Below are 17,176 nucleotides of genomic sequence, written 5' to 3'. Positions count from 1 at the left end.
TATATATATATATATATATATATATATATATATAATATTTGAGACAAATGGCATTAGAAATATTTTGCATAGTATCAAAAGCAGTTATTGGAAAATTATTCTTCGTGTAAGACTAGATAAGCCCAGAGAGGATCTCAAAATCCAGGGATGATAACCCTAATGTAATCTCTTTGGCTATTAATTTTTGTTTAGTATGGAAAAGTCTTCAGTAATCTTTCACTTTGGAAGTGATCATTAGTATGACACTTTTTCATGAAAATCATGAATTTATATGGTAAGTGCTAAGAGGTAATTCATCCAAATAGAAATGATTGCCTTAAAAAAGGTAAAGAAGAGCAAGAACGATGGAGGGAGGGAAAGAGGGAAGGAGAAGAAAGGAAGACTATTTGTAAAATAAAACAGCATTTATGAAACAAAAGGAAAAAGGGAGATTGAAATTTCTTCTGCAATTGAAATCCTAAGTTCTTTCTACATGTTTATTGTGTTTTAAATGCTTTCCTTGCCTTTGATTATCACTAATATCATACACACTACAAAAGATTTGGCTGCAAAGCTACTGTTTTGGTTACCTAGTGCTGCTCGGACAGGAATAACCACAAACAAAATGGCTTGAACAAACAGGAGTTCATTCTCTTACAGTTTGGAGGCTCTAGGTCCAAGTTCAAAGTGCCAGGCTATAGGGGCTGTGTGAAAGCCCCTTGACCTTGGGCTTCAGCTGTGCTTCTTGCTCCCGGCCCACTGAAGCTAGTGGCATCTCTTCACTAAGACAGCTACTGGCTGCTGAGGCTAACAAGCCCAAGGTCGACAAATAAAATGACACAGTCTCTATGTTACCAAATGACTTGTAGGTCATTGATTCAAGTCCAGTGAAAGTCCCAAGAGTGGCACAGCATGGCAGGCTGCTGAACAATGTCTTGGCTACATGCAGGTTTCAAGCATGCCATAAGCTAGAGACCATTACCAGAGCTGCTGCTTATATACACAAAGCAGACTTCATTCCTAAAGCAGCTACTCAGCTGCTTGTGGTTGAGTCCACCATGGAGTTGATTGCCAGTCTCATCATGGGGAATAACTACCACCAGCTCCCCAGGCACTTAACCAGACCCAGCCAAGTTAACACACAGCCTTAACTACCACAGCTATGTATAACTTGTCAGGCAATGCTCACAGGTCTACTCCATCACTGCTTCTCTACAAATGAGGGATGCTTATTCTTCACATTCTTGTGCTTTACAGTAACTGTTCAAAGGTGAAGCAAACAAAAAATGCATCAATGGCCAAGTAATTGTCCTTTTTTTTTTTTTTTCTGTTGATTTATGTTAATACTTTTGTTTTGGATACATACCCACCCAGAAGTACCATTGAAACTGGTGAGCAACTTCCTGTAAAAGGCTGCAAAGTCACACTCACTACAGATTTCAGCAAGTGGGTAGCCCAGCAGTGTGAGGTCTTCATGCAGCCCAAGTCTTATGTAGTGTTTAAAAGTTTTTGAATTCCCTAACAATAAATCAAAATCAAGAAATTTCCTACCTTCCTTCCCAAAATGTGGATTTTTGTCTTCTCTACAAAAATTGAAAACTGTGACTTTCCAGCTAGTCACTATCAGCAAGATCTGGGTTTTGACTGACCATGATAGATGGCTCATGAACTCTCAAGTAGGTTCATCATACAGAGCATATGCAGAAGGAAGCACTAACTTTTCACCTTAGAGTTCAATGATGTTCATCATCTTCCCCTCCCTTGCTTTTTCCTGTCAATTTTCTCTTAGCAGTGGTGACCTCAGTGCTTCAACTATCTCACTTGCTCTATCCTTTAAAATTTTACTTGGCTTTTATCACTCTACTCAGCCTCCCAGGAGTACCTCAACCCTCATTGTCCCCATAATTCAATGCCAATTACCCATACAATTCTCTACCAATTAGTTGTTTTCTCCCTCATGATATCCTGCTGTTATTATCTTGAGATTCAATTATTTTTATCAGTACTTAAATTTTCATGGAAGTGTATAATACTTTTGTGCTTTCTTTCCACTCATCACATAATTTTTCTACATCTGGAAGTTCAGTCTGTGACTTAGGAGCAGAGCCCAGCATTACTATTTATTTGGTACATGAACTTGGGCAAACTATTGATCATTTCTTTGTAAAACGGGCAAAGGAACAATACCTCCTCATAGAGTTATTGAAAAATTAATGAGATAATGCATGAAAGGCATTTTTGCAGTGTCACAATGCCTGGGATACTGGAAGAACTCAATAAAAATGTTTGTGCTGTTATTTTTCTTCTACTGTAATCACTCTCATGAGAGTTATTAAATTGACTTACCCTGATTTCTTTTCACTCATAGAATGCCTCTCTTTCATTATTGCTCTAGAAGTTTGCACAGCTAACTTTCCTCAATTCCTTCTGATAATTAATATCACCATTGAAAACTCTTCCAATATTCTAAGATTTCTTTCTTACCACATCACTTGGATTTCCATGTTAAAATCATAGAGAATTCATGTAGATCACCATTTGCTATTCAGATATCGATGTTAAATACAACTACTACTTCCTACCACTTGTTGATCACTTAATATGTCCCAGAAACTTTCTTATCTTGCCTTATCTCTATTGTTCAAAATTCTGCAAGGTAGGTATTATGGCACTTTTTTTAACAGATGAGAAAACTGAAGTCCCAAGTTTAACTACTACCATGCTCATTAGACTGCAGTATGGAAGAATTGGGTATGAAATGAGATCTACCTGCAGAGCCTTTACCCCTCCCTCTATTTATCACTTTTTGACTCATGTTGATTGTCTAGTTCAGTATTTACCCACTCACAGGTAAAAGTTCCTTGGTGATTCATTACAATTTTTTTGAAACATTGTAATATTATAGGTGTAATCTATAATACTTTTGCTGGGTATAATTCAAAAACAGTTGAGGCAATTAGTCATGGAACCTTCATCCAGTGGTGTCATCAGGGTTAGTGTCACCAAGTATGGTCAATTTGTGACCCCCCAATGGCCTTTGTCCTATCCTAGACTATATAGAATAAATAGTACTATTTATTATCAGTTTTAATCATGAAATAATATATGATAAATATAGTTATAAATACTAAATTTCTTAGATTACATGAATACTAAAAAAAAAAAAAAAACTTACAGCTGTAACTTCTAGAAATGCATGCAGGATTCAGAAGAGAATGTGGAGTTAGAGATATCATTGCTGATATCAGATGGAGCTTGGCTAAAAGCAAAGAATACCAGAAAGATGTTTAACTGTGTTTTATTGACTATGCAAAAGCTTTATGGATCATAACAAATTACTGAAAATACTGCAAAGAATAGGAATTCCAGAATCTTTAATTGTGTTCATGAGGACTCTGTACGTAGACTAAGAGGCTGCTTTTTGAACAGAAAAAGGAGATACTATATGGTTTAAAATCAGGAAGGCTATGTGTCAGGGTATCCTTTCAACATACTTATTCAATATAAATGCTGAGCAGATAATCTGAGAAGGTTGACTATATGAAGAAGACCACATCATCAGGATTGCAGGAAGAATCATTAACAAACTATGATATGAAGATGACACAACCTTCCTTGCTGACACTCAAGATGACTTGAAGCATTTACTGAGGAAGATAAAGATTACAGTCTTCAGTATGGATTACACCTCAACATAAAGAAAACGAAAATCCTCACAACTGGACCAATAAGCAACATCATGATAAACAGAAAAGGTTGACGTCAGGGATTTCATTTTACTCGGATCCACAGTCAACACTCATGGAAGCAGCAGTCAGGAAATCAGATGACATATTGCACTGGGCCAATCTGCTCCAAAAGATTTCTTTAAAGTGTTGATGAGCAGAGATGTCACTTTGAAGACTAAGGTGTGCCCAATCTAAGGTGTGCCCAATCTAAGCCGTGGTATTGTCAGTTGCCTCATATGCATGTGAAAGCTGGACAATGAATAAGGAAGACTGAAAAAGAGTTGATGCCTTTGAATTGTGATATTGGTGAAGAATTCTGAAAATAACATGCACTGGCAGAAGAATGAACAAATCTCCTCTGGAAGGAGTACAACCAGAATGTTCCTGGGAAGCAAGAATGGACAGACATCCTCTCACCTACCTCAGTTATGTTGTCAAAAGGGACCAGTCCCAGGAGAAGGATATAATGCTTGGTAAAGTAGAGGGTCTGAGAAAAAGGGGAATACCCTCAATGAAATGGATTGACACAGTGGCTGCAATGATGGGTTCTAACATAGCAAGGATTTTGAGGATTGTACAGGACTGAGCAGTGTTTTGGTCTGTTGTAAACAAGATCACTGTGAGTTGGAGCTGACTTTGCAGCACCTAACAACAACAATGCCTAATACATTCCTCTTAGGCTACTGCTAATAGTACTCCCATTACTCCAGTTTGGCTCTCCTAGAAAACAAAAGCTACTTAGGGAGGTATGAGTTATCATTTAAGACATTTCTCCAGACAAGTAAACATTGCACTTTCTTTTTTCTTGGTGTTTAGGGGAACTCAGAGTTTTCCTGTAAATAGTATCTGATTTGACACCTTATTTAGATATTTCTGGTGAAAAGGTGATTTAATGGTCTCATTCTTAGATATTATTTTCAGAGAGAAATTATTTTCAGTTTTAATATATCACATAGACATCGATGAAATTATTCTAAACACAATATAATTGAGTTAATACTGATCTATTTTATAGCTGCTTATGTAATTTAAGAATTTTACATCTGATTCAGTATTTATGGTGTTTGGCCTGGTATTCAGCATTTTCATTCAGTGTATAAGTGTATGATTTTATAAGAACTGTATTACTCAAGGGCATGTAGAAAATTAATTATAAAAGAAAATTATTGGCAGACAGTAAGCAGAAATGTATTATTATGTAGTAAGACTTTTTAGAACAGAAATCAAATGTGGAGATATGTTTAAAAGAGATATGTTAGTTTTGTTTATGTAAATATTGGATTCTTGGCTTCATTTAATTAAACAAACAACAAAGAATAGGCATATAAGGCCCCCCAAAGTCAACAATTTTTAACAAATTGAGTATTAACCCACTTTATTGACCCTTTCCTCATGTGATTGGAAATACTTTATGAATTCTTCATCAGCTGTTGCTTAATTAAACAGATTCCTATATGTGGTTTTTATGTGTTACAATGCTAAAAACACACAGATCCCAAACATCATGATGAATGTTTTACGACCTTGTTACTAGGAAAATAAAATGCAAGAGACTCACTAGCTTCTCCACGAATACATTAGGAGTCAATATATTTTAAGCTTATGTATAAGATCATTTTGCCTGACTCACCCATAGAATGAATTTTAATGCTCACTTGTTCACTTGTGATTTCTCTCTCCTAGGAGGGAACTTCCTGTAATTCCCTCACAGCCATCTCCATTGTTCATCATCCTTATCAGAGCATTCACTCCAGTGACTCTCCCTATCACACAATCCAGAAATCACAACACATTCTTCACTGCTTATCCTCTTTTGACTCCCAAATTTGTTAGCTTGCAGGTTCAGCTGTTTTTTCTCTGCTTCTTTGGAATCCATATATTTTTATGCCTCAATGAAAATTCTTGCATAGGTAAAGATTTTAGTCTCTTAGTTCTTGGTATTCTCTATTCCCTAGCTTTATTTCACACTCAAATTTTCACCACTTGCATTTCAATTTTTTTTTTTCCTTTTTCCTGCTACTTCCACTACAAACAGACATTTCTTAGCCAAATGTAAACTGTTACATTGGAAGATTTCTACTAGCTGTTGTAAGGTTATGTGAGTTGGCTCCTACTTACAGTGACCTAGGTCTGATTTGGGAGTTCTGGTAGTGTAGTACCTAAGGCGCTTGACTGCTAACCAGAAGACTGGTGGTTCAAACCCACCAGCTACTCCTCAGAAGGAAGGCTGGGCAATCTACTTCCATAGTGATCCTGCCTCGGAAACCCAAGGAGGGGTCGCTATGAGTTGGGTTCAACTTGATGGCACCTAACAACAACAACAACAGGTCTGACTTAGTTGGACTGAAGTATTATTTCATAAAGGGAAAAAAAAAAAATACTTCACTGCCTTTCACTGCCTTCAGGTCGATTCTGACTCATAGCAACCCTCATTGATTTCCCAAGTCTGTAAATCTTTATGGAAGCAGACTGCCTAATCTTTCTTCCACCTACTGGCTGGTGAGTTCCAACTTCTTGACCTTCTGGTTATCAGCCAAATGCCTTACCCACTACACCACCACAGCTCCTTTAATGATAAATACCAATAAGAAAACTAAAAAATACTGAGTTTACTGTCAACAGATAATGGCCTACTACATGCTTTACGCATTCACTTGTATAACCTCCATGACAACTAGCTGCATTATGGATTATCATCAACTCTGTGGGAACTGAAGCTCATAGAAGTTACACTAATAGAAGTTCCCTCATAGAAGTTACCATAGTCTAATACCAACCAAAAAACCAAACTCACTGCCATTGAGTCAACTCCGACTCATAGCAACCCTCATTGGGTTTCCAAGGTGGTAAATCTTTATGGAAGTAGATTGATAGTCTAATAAAAGGGGGGAAAAATTTCACGTTTCATGACCAGTCTTCCTCTAGACTCCATGTTCTTTGATACCAAACAATATTCTTATTTTTATAGTTTCCATTCCACATAAATTATCTGGCAACTTCATGAAATGATTCAATGCATTCCAGCTGGCATCCTTCCTTCCATAACTTCCACTTTTTCTCAATTCTCTGTCTCTCTTTCCTTCACTCATTTATTGTTTTCATCCTCCCTCATTCCTTCATTCTCTTGTAAAGTTTATTTACAAGCTCAGAGGATTTTTCTTTTTAAAAAAATCACAGTCTCTAAGGAGCTCTGGTGGTGTAGTACCTAAGGCATTTGACTGCTAACCAAAACTCTGTCCATTCAAACCCATCAGCCACTCCTCAGAAGGAAAACTGGGCAATATGCTTCCACTGAGATGCCACCTTGGAAACCCAAGGAGGGGTCGCTATGAGTTGGAATCTGCTGTTGAGCAGTGAGTTTGGTTTGGTTTGGTTTGAAGAGAATTATAATTAATGGATCTACTGTTGACAAAGCAATAAATGTTCCTTCCCTCTTTTAAGTTGCTGGGGGTTTTTGTTCTTGTTGCTTGCTTCTTTTCCACCAAGTTCTCCTGATTAATCTTTCAGATTCTTTAAGAATTAATCTAATTGTAAGCAGTTTTTCCCCTCAGAGCAGAATTGTAATTATTATGTATAACCACATTTTATGTAGATAATTTTATATTTATACATTTTTGCTGCTTCTACTAGAAAGAATTCTTCTTGAAGGTAAGATCATATTATGCACCTTTAGACACAAATTACTTAAATCTGCTTCCTGCATTCTCTCCATTAATAGCGTTCTATTTTTAAATATTATTCACACAAAAAAAAATAATGCAGAAAGATATTGTGTGTGTAGAGAAGCAGTAAGAATTAGATAAAATGAAGCCTCATAATGAGTATATATTAAATTTGGTGGGAGTTTTATTGTATTGTTTTGTGTTCAGTTACAAGTCTTTCAAAGCATAGAACAAGTTCCACTCTAAGTTGTCACTGAATAACTCCAACCCATTATAATAATTTTAATTTTAAATCTTTTGATGCTTACAAACACAATCTCTAGTACAAAATCATATGCTAAGCTCAACATTGTTAGAAATTTATTTCCAAATAAATTGCAGGAATTTTGAGACCAGAGAATCTGCTCTCTTCTTTCATTTCTTGTCTAACATCCTATAGAGTACTGGTACATATTACATACCCAACAATATTATTTGAATGGGTTGAATGTGAGTCACCTGAAGCACTCTGTTTAATGGTTCACTATATATTTCACTAGAAAACTAACAGAAGCAGAGATAGAGTACAGGGGAAAAAAATTAAAGCACTGTCATTAATAGACACTTGTAAGTATAAGAAGAGTTAAAAGTGTTTCACCTAAAATGTAGAGTTAGACCAGCCACTTCAGGTGTACTTCAGGTAAATAGATTACAAGTAAATTGCAGACATTTCTTTAAGTGAAAAAAGCTTTTAGATGATTACACAAGTCTTATGAAAATAATTTTATCATCACTGAAACTCCATGTAATTTTCTCCTAAGTAAATTTCACTTCCAAATGCATCACTTAACTTTGAGGTCAAAATAATCCTAAAACTATTGCTTCCATTTCTTACTCATTGATCTGCTGGAAAACAATGTGCTATGCTCCAATTCCAATAATGGCTGAGTATCTTGTAACAGACTAACCCTGGTAGAAAAGCAGGCAGAAACTAGAGGGGTTATGACCCTTGAAAGAAGGAAACTACACAAGGAGAGATCCACAATTAGATGGCTTTTCCCCTGAGCACACTTCCAAGACCATGCACAGCTTCAAGGCAACTAGAACTCAGGAAGAAAGTTGCCTCTTTATTGGCTTGAGATGTCACAAAATGGAGTTAAAGGCTGCCAAAACATTTGAAAATTAAGAAGGATCAAAGAAAGAAGGGAGGCACAGCAGGTAAAAATGCAGAATCTGCATATAAACTGTCCTCAAATTCTTGGCTGATACGGAACTGTGCATGCACAGGGAGAAACACCAAGGAGCACAATGGACAATAACAGCTAGAAGGCAAAAAGAATGAAGTACATCTTCTAACTGCTGTACACTACAAGGTAAACACAGTTTGCAGTCTGAATCCTGCCAAAGTGGAAGGGCTGGATAAACCCAACGGGCATTCCACTAAAACTCTAGAATGACCTCATAGGAGTGAAACTGTGTGTCAAGACAAAAACAATTTCCTTAAATGAAAGACCAAATTGACTTTGGATTTCATCAAAATAAAAAATAGACAGGCCTCTGAGCCCAACAACTACCTCAAAGAGAAACACTCCTTGGAACAATCAACCATGGGAGATCAGAAGAGAGCATTTGCACAGGGAGAAAGGTAGGAAGGTGAGAATTCATGGGCAAGAAGGACACAGGGAAAGGGTAACCACAGGAAGGAAGTGAGAAGAGAGCTGTTACAATGCAGGAAATGTAATCAGTGTCACAAAACAAAATGTGTATGGACTACTGAATGTAAAATGATTTTACTGTGTAAAATTTCACCCAAATCAAAATAAAGAGTGAAAAAAAAAATTGTATAAGTCAAAGACCCTATTAAAAAAATGAAAAGGTAAGATACAATGGGAGAACATATGTGTGTGTAATAGGTAAATATAAGCAAATTAAAACCACAATGATTTACACTTCACATGAACCAGGAGAGCTAAGGAGTCACTGAATGGTGCAAATGGTCAACACACTCAGCTGCTAACCAAAAGGTTGGCAGTTTGGACAGACATGGAGGCATTTTGGAAGAAAGACCTGGCAAAAAAAAATCAGTCATAGAAAATTCTATGGAGCACCGTTCTATTCTAATACATTTGGGGTCACCATGAGTTAGAATCAACTTAATAGCTACAAGTTTGGTTAGAATAGCTAAGATTAAAAAGACTAACACCAGATATTGTTGAGGGTGTGGAGCAGCTCTCAGATATTGATGGTGTAAAAATGACTTTAGATAACTGGCAGTGTCTTACTAAACTGAGCATCTGCCTTCCCTATAACCCAGCAATTTTAATGGTAGGTATTTACCCAAGTGAGATGAAAACTCTGTCTATAAAAGACTTATACAAAGTATATAGTAGTTTTAGTCATAATAACTCCATATTGGAAGCAACCCAGATGTCCCAGAACAGGGGAAAAAATTGTGGTATATTTAGACAGTAGCTCTGCTAGCATAGTGCCTAAGGCACTTGACTGCTAAGCAGAAGGCTGGCAGTTCAAACCCACCAGCCACTCCTCTGAAGGAAGATGGGGCAATCTATTTCCATAGTAATACTGCCTCGGAAACCCAAGGAGGGGTTGCGATGAGTCGGGTCTGACTCATCGCTCCCATAACAACAACAACATAAGAAATAATAATAAAGAATGAACTATTGATGATCTGCTCAGTGATGTGGATGTATCTCAAAGGCTTTGTGTTGTTCAAAGGAAGCCAGAGACAGAGGAGTACATACTGTTTGATCCCATTTTTATTAAGTTCAAGAACCAACAAAACTAACATATGACGATAGAATTCAGAACAATGGTGCCTTTGGGGCTGAGGTTTGACTGGAAGAGAACAAGAAAACTGCCTTGGGAAGGATGTATCTTAATTGACATTGTGGATTCAAGGTGTTATGTATTTTACTTAAGTTAAGTGTTTTTCATGGTAGCTAAATTTCACAATAATGAAAATGCTATGAATGGTTGTTATGTAGCCACACATATGATTTGTATTAAATATAGCAGAGCTGGATAATAAGAGTTGAAGGCAGATTACACGCCTACTCCAGGAAGTTCCTGACTCAGCCCTTCCCAACACATCGTACTACCCTACCCTTAAGTACATAGGGATCCTGTAGCATGCCTCGTTTTTATCCTTTATTCCTCATTCCTATTCCTTAGGCTTGCTTTCTTTCCTCATTCGATAATCTTTTCAGAAATCATGAATGGTTCCAATTACAGAGGCTCGTTTTTAGCTAATGCATCCCTGTTCCAAATGTTGAGGAAGTTTTTTATGTTGGTAGTTTCCAATAGTCCATCCATGAGAAAAACCAGTGAATTTAATCTATGCAAGATCAAAGGAACAAAGATAGAGGTTTTGCCACATTTTTTTAAGCTCCTATGAAATTTGAAAAATATATCTTGTAATATGCTGACTGGCAGTTCAAACCCATCAGCCACTCTTTGGAAGGAAGATGGGGCAATCTACTTCCATAGTGATACTCTCTCAGAAACCCAAGGAGGGGTCGCTATGAGTTGGGTCCGACTCGATGGCACATAACAACAATAACAACAATCTGCTGACTGGGATTTGTTCTTTTTAACATCTGACCAAAATTTGTACTTTTACTTTGTTCCTCTCTCTGTAAGCTGTGATGATAATAAAGAATTTTCTTTTCTTAATCCACGTTATAGAAGTTTATCCAAATTAATGTAAAAAAATCATTCTGAAGCTTCTTTGAAAAACTTCTGCCCTTTTTTTGAAAAAACCATAATGTTATAAATTTATAATATTATAAATAGTATATAATATTACTAGAAATAGTATTATAAATATTATAAATAATATGTATTTATAATATAATACCTTCGTTGGGTGTCCAAGGTGGTAAATTTTTTTCTTTTATTTTTTTATTGTGCTTTGGGTGCAAATTTATGTAGCAAACTTGTTTTACATTCAACAACTCATGCACATTTGATTTCATGGCCCCAATTACTATTCCCAACTGTAAAAAATTCTCCCCCCTTCTCCTCTCTTTGACCAATCTTATCTATGCATTGCTGTCTGTCCAGCCTTCCCTCTATGTGAGTGCTACCCCTCCGGTCTCATGGCTGATTGATCCAAGGGATGCATCTCCCTAAAGTAAGTGGGTGCATCGACCTGGGGTAAGTGTTCTGTATGTAAAACTTTCTACTGTTGGACTAAGAGCCAATCCATGTGAGTCCATTTCTATTTCTAGACTAGAAGAGTAACCCAGGGACATAGTTTCATGGATTCCCCCAGTCTCTTCTGACTGGTAATTCTGGTCATTTTTATGTTTTTGGATTTTGTTCCACATCTTTCCTCCTACTCTATCCAGGATCTCCAAATTTGATCCCTTTCTGAAAGGTTGGCATTGGTAGCCAGACACCATCTAGTTCTTCTGGTCTCCAGTCATGGGGGCTGAGGTCCTCGTCGTCCATCTTACCTTTGGACTAATTATTACCAAATGCCTTTGATTTTCTTCACTCTTCTTTCTTCCAGATGAGAGGAGACAAATAGTTTCATCTTAGATGGCTACTCGAAAGCTTTTAAGACCCCAGTCACTACTCATCAAATTAGGTTGTAGAACAAAATTTTTATGAACTATGTGTGCCAATTGAGCATGATGACCCCTGAGACTGTGGTCCCAAGCCCCCAGGCCTGGTGATTCTCTTTCACAAGATGTTTGGGTGTCTCTGCAAAGTTACTCCCACCCTGTTGTCTGTTGCTACTGTAATGTATGTGGCTAATTTTGTAGCACATGTATATATGTAAGATTATCCTCAGCTAAATCTTTCCTTTGTCTAGGGTGTATTCCTGTTTCCTACCCCCAGCTGCTCTTCTCACCTGTTTATGCATTAATCCATAGCCTGGCATTTGGTGCTAGTGAGACTGCAGTGTTGTGCCTGTAATAGTGTTTGCCTCTGTTGTCTATATCTTTTGTGTACATTTCAGTGTCTCTCCTTTCCCCAGTGTCACCATGCTGGCCACAGACTCTTTCCATACCAACCCACCCCTCACCCAAATCAACATGTGACCCTCAAATAATCTGAGATTTTCTCTCCCTTTCCCTCCCATTCCCAGTAAGCAACAAAGTGAGTTTCCCTCCTGAATAAACTTTTCTTGACTTTTTACAATAGTGGGCTCATACTATATTTGTTCTTCTGTGATTGACTTATTTCACTCAGCATATTGTCCTCTAAATTCATCCATGTTGCAAGATGATTCATGTATTCCTTATTATTCTTTAATGTTGCATAGTATTCCATCATGTGAATGTACCATAGTTTGGTTATCTGATCATTTGTTGATGGGCATTTAGGTTGTTTCCATCTCTTTGCTGTAGTGAATTACACTGCAGTGAACATGGGTGTGCATATGTTTGTTCATGTTCTATCTCTCACCACTTTAAGATATATCCCTAGTAATAGAATTGTTGATTAAATGGTATTTCAATTTTCAAATTTTTTAATGGGATGAAGGGCAGTAAATCTTTATGGAAGTGTATTGCTCCATCTTCTGGGGAGCAGCTGGTAGGTTTGAACTGCCAACCTTTGGGTTTAGCAGTCAGATGCCTTAGGCATTGCACCACCAGAACTCCTTATTATTATAAATAAGACTTAAATTACATCTCTCTTTTCTTGTGGCTGGGCCAAGAATTTGGTGTGATACTGAATTGTGAGAAATGATCATATATAAATTCCCTTTCAATGCTCTTGTATAATGTGTACTGTGATGTGAACTACCATCATCTTGAAATGTCGTCATGTTTCCATAACATGACAAAAGAATAATCTGAGAATGCTGAATTCAGTAATTTCAAATCTGTCACAAGGAGTGAATGTCATCAACACCAAGTCCCAGTCTAAGAGTTAGTTTATTTATTTTCCACTTCATTTTATGTTAAAAAAAAAAAAAACTTCCCATTTTGTTTTAAAGAGAGGGTTGCAGCATTACAGAGGCACTTCTTTTTAGTACTAAGCTGAACAGTACAAATGCTGAATTTTTCTCTGAACCCTCATGCAAATGCTCTACATCCTTAAAATAATTAATTTAGTTAAGTACTGTCTCTATATTCAATTTAAGATTTAAAAAAACTCAATCTTCAAGGTGTTTTCAATATAATTGGGGATCATAATGTATATATATGAAATAGATAATTAGAAATCAAAGGTCATATGGTTATATATCAAAAATGACTGGTCTGTAGTGATTCTAAAAAGCCAAACTCACTGTTGTCAAGTTGGATCCGGCTCATAACAACCCCTCCTTGGGTTTCCAAGGCAGAATCTCTACAGAAGTAGATCACCCAAACTTCCTTCCCAGGAGTGGCTGGTGGGTTTGAACCACCAGCTTTCTGGTTAGCCAGCCAAGTGCCTTAGCACTAGAAGGGTGAAAAGTCATTTTCCTCCTTAGGAGCAAATATCATCTCCTAAACTCCTTTGGTGCCTGATATGGTAGCCATGAGCACCATGTGGGATTTTAATTTATATTGATTCAAATGTAATAAAATTTAAAGTCAGCTCCCCAGCCATAATTAGCCACATTTCCACTGCTCAGTAGCCAACTGTAGCTACTGACTACCATTTGGAACAGTACGGATATGGAACATTACCACCATTGCAAAAAAAAAATACACTGAACAAGCACTGTTGGAGTCATATTTAGATTTTATGAGTCATTTTGAGTTACATTCCTCACAGAATGGGTTAAATTAATAATGGCACCTTGTTTTTAGGTGCCATTGAATTGGTTCTGACTCATAGTGACCCTGCATACAAAAAAATGAAACATTGCCTGATCCTGTACCATCCTCACAATCATTGCTCTGTAGTGACAGAACACTATGATATACTTGTATGTGGCACAAATATCACTGATCTGTCAAAACATTCTGTTATAAATTGGAATAGAGTGATTGCTGAATGAGTAGAAGTTCATTGTATAGTGGTCTAAGTGATCATGAGAAAGAAAGGAAATGAAGTAATTTTTCAATAATAAATGTTTATTAGTTGCTTACTTTGATAAAGGAGCCCTGATGGTGCAATAGTTAAGTACTTGGCTGCTAACCAAAATGTTGGTGGGTTGAACTCACCAGCCACTCTGTGGGAAAAAGATGACAGTCTGATTCTTGAAAGATTTGCAGCCTTAGATACCCTATGGGGCAGTTCTATTCTATTCTATAGGGTGCCTATGAATCAGAATAGACTCAACAGCAGTGAGTTCTCACTTATGATAAGTGATGAAAATATTTAGTGCACTTGGCTGCAGACTGAAAGCTTGGAAATTGGAGTCCACACACAGACACCTTGGAAGAAAGCCCAGGTGACTTACTTCTGAAAAGTCAACCATTTGAAACCCTGTGGAGCAGAAATATATCCTGACATACATGGAGTCTGTATGAGTTGGAATCAACTTGATACCAACTGGCAACACCTGGGAACTCTTGATAACATTGGGCCCTGTACTAGGCATAAGATGGACCATGAGATTCTGGGATAAAAGGGGCACAGTTTCTGCCTACCAGAAACTTACAGTTACCTGGGGTAATGCAACATAAAGAGAGGCAATTATAATATAGTATACTAAAGTACATGCATAGGAGCACATATGGGGTATAACAGGACTGTGTAGGAGGGATACTTACTCAAGCCTGGGGGTAGAGGAAAACATCCAGGAGAAAAGTGATATCTGATTCCAGATCTGAAAAGATTAATAGAAGTTAAAGAGGATAGGTCAGGGTAAGACTGAGAGTAAGTGATGAGTAGAAAATATTCCTAGCAGATGATACTGAGTGTTTAGACAAAAGGGGGCAAGAAGGAATTTTGGCCATTTAAGGAATATTGAGTATAAGCATGGCTTGGAACTTCTGTTGTTATGTGCCGTCGAGTCGGCCCCGACTCATAGCAACCCCTCCTTGGGTTTCCGAGGCAGTATCACTACAGAAGTAGGATTGCCCAACCTTCCTTCCGAGGAGTGGCTGGTGGGTTTGAACCGCCAGCCTTCTGGTTAGCAGTCAAGTGCTTTAGCCACTATGCTACCAGAGCTCCCCTTGGAACTTCTAGGGTGGCTTTATTTAAGGTTAGGCCCTGAATAGGCAGGAGTGTGGCTCTAGGCTAAGCAGAGCTGTTAGTAACAACTAAGGAGATGAACTTCCCTATCAGTTTGTTGTCCTGTGGTGGCTTGTGTATTGCTGTGAGGCTAGAGGCTATGCCAACAGTGTTGCAAAATGCTAGCAGGGTTACCTATGGTGGGCAGGTTTCAGTGGAGCTTCCAGACTCAGAAAGACTGGGAAGAAGGAAGAGGCCATCCACTTCTCAAAGAACTGGCCAGTAAACACCTTATGAATAACAGTGAAACACTGTCTGATATATTACTGAAAAAATTTATGAATAGCCCTGAAACATTGTGCAATATAGTGCCAGAAGATGAGCTCCTCGGTTTGGAAAGCACTCAAAATATGACTGGGGAAGAGCTGTCTTCTCAGAATAGAGACAATATTAATGATGTGGATGGAGTAAAGCTTTTGGGACATGCATTGGCTGATGTGGCATGACTCAAAATGAGTTGAAATAGCTGCAAACGTCCATTGATACTTGCAACATGGAATATACAAAGTATGAATCTAGGAAAATTGGAAGTTGTCAAAAATGAAATGGAAGGCATACAGATTGATATCCTAAGCATTAATGAGCTGAAGTGAACTGGTTTTGGCCATTTTGAATCAGATAACCTTATGATCTACTATGCTGGAATGACAAATTGAAGAGGAGTGGTGTGGTATTCATCATCACAAAGACTGTTTCAAGATCTGTCCTGAAGTACAGTGCTGTCAGTGATAGGAAAATATCCATATGCCTACAAGGAAGACCAGTTAATACTATTATTATTCAAATCTATGCACCAACCACCAAAGCCAAAGATGAGGAAATTGAAGATTTCTACCAACTTCTGCAGTCTCAAATTGATTGAGAACATACAATCAAGATGTGTTGATTATCACTAGTGACTGGAGCACAAAAGTTAGAAACAAAGAAGACTCACTGGTAGTTGGAAAATATGGCCTTGTTGATAGAAATAACAATAGAGATCGCATGATAGAATTTTGCAAGACCAACGACTTACTCATTGCAAATACTTTTTCAACATAAACGGCGGCTATACACATGGTCAGCTGCAGGGATCCAGGTAAGGAGAGGGAAATCAGGCACGCCCAAAGCAGCAGGGCGGGAGAGTGGGAGAAAGGGGATAAAAAAGCCAGGAACCCAGACAGAGGAGCAGTCAGCTGCAGGGATCCAGGTAAGGGTGGTACAAGAGGTTTCCAACAGAGAGACAAACTTGTCTGTCAGTTTGTCCTACCATGGTGACATGTTGATATGAGTTTTGAGGCTGAGCCACTGGTGATTCTAACCCAGCGAGATGCACATGGTGCACAGGGAACAGCCCAGCTAACAGACTGAGACAGACTAGGAAGAAGGAAGAGGCCATCCACTTCTCAAAGAATTGGCCAGGGAAAAACTGAATAGCAAAGAAATACTGTCTGATGCATTACCACACAACTTTATGAATAGTCTGGTTAGGTTAGAAGGCTTTCAAAATAGAACTGGGAAAGAGCTGCATCATCTGGGTAAACCCAGCCTTACTCTTATGGATAAGGTAAAGCTTTCGAGACCTCCATTTGCTGATGTGCCACCACTCAAATTGAAGAGAAATAGCTGCAGACATCCATTAATCATCGGAACATGGAATGTAAGAAGTATGAATCTAGGAAAATTGGAAGTTGTCAAAAAGGAAAT

General features: G+C 37.8%; 1 protein-coding gene across 1 annotated transcript in view; it reads left to right on the top strand.

The window, feature by feature from the left end:
* GRID2 (glutamate ionotropic receptor delta type subunit 2) overlaps positions 1-17,176 on the top strand; it is a 1,108,517-nt gene that overhangs the window by 896,913 nt on the left and 194,428 nt on the right. The gene's annotated exons all lie outside the window — the stretch shown is intronic.

This window comes from Orycteropus afer, unplaced genomic scaffold, assembly GCF_000298275.1.
Source record: "Orycteropus afer afer isolate SDZICR_OR568_19922 unplaced genomic scaffold, OryAfe1.0 scaffold00389, whole genome shotgun sequence".
Classification (NCBI taxonomy): domain Eukaryota; kingdom Metazoa; phylum Chordata; class Mammalia; order Tubulidentata; family Orycteropodidae; genus Orycteropus; species Orycteropus afer.
The sequence above is the reverse complement of the archived record's forward strand: the minus strand, read 5'-3'. Positions and strand labels throughout refer to the sequence as shown.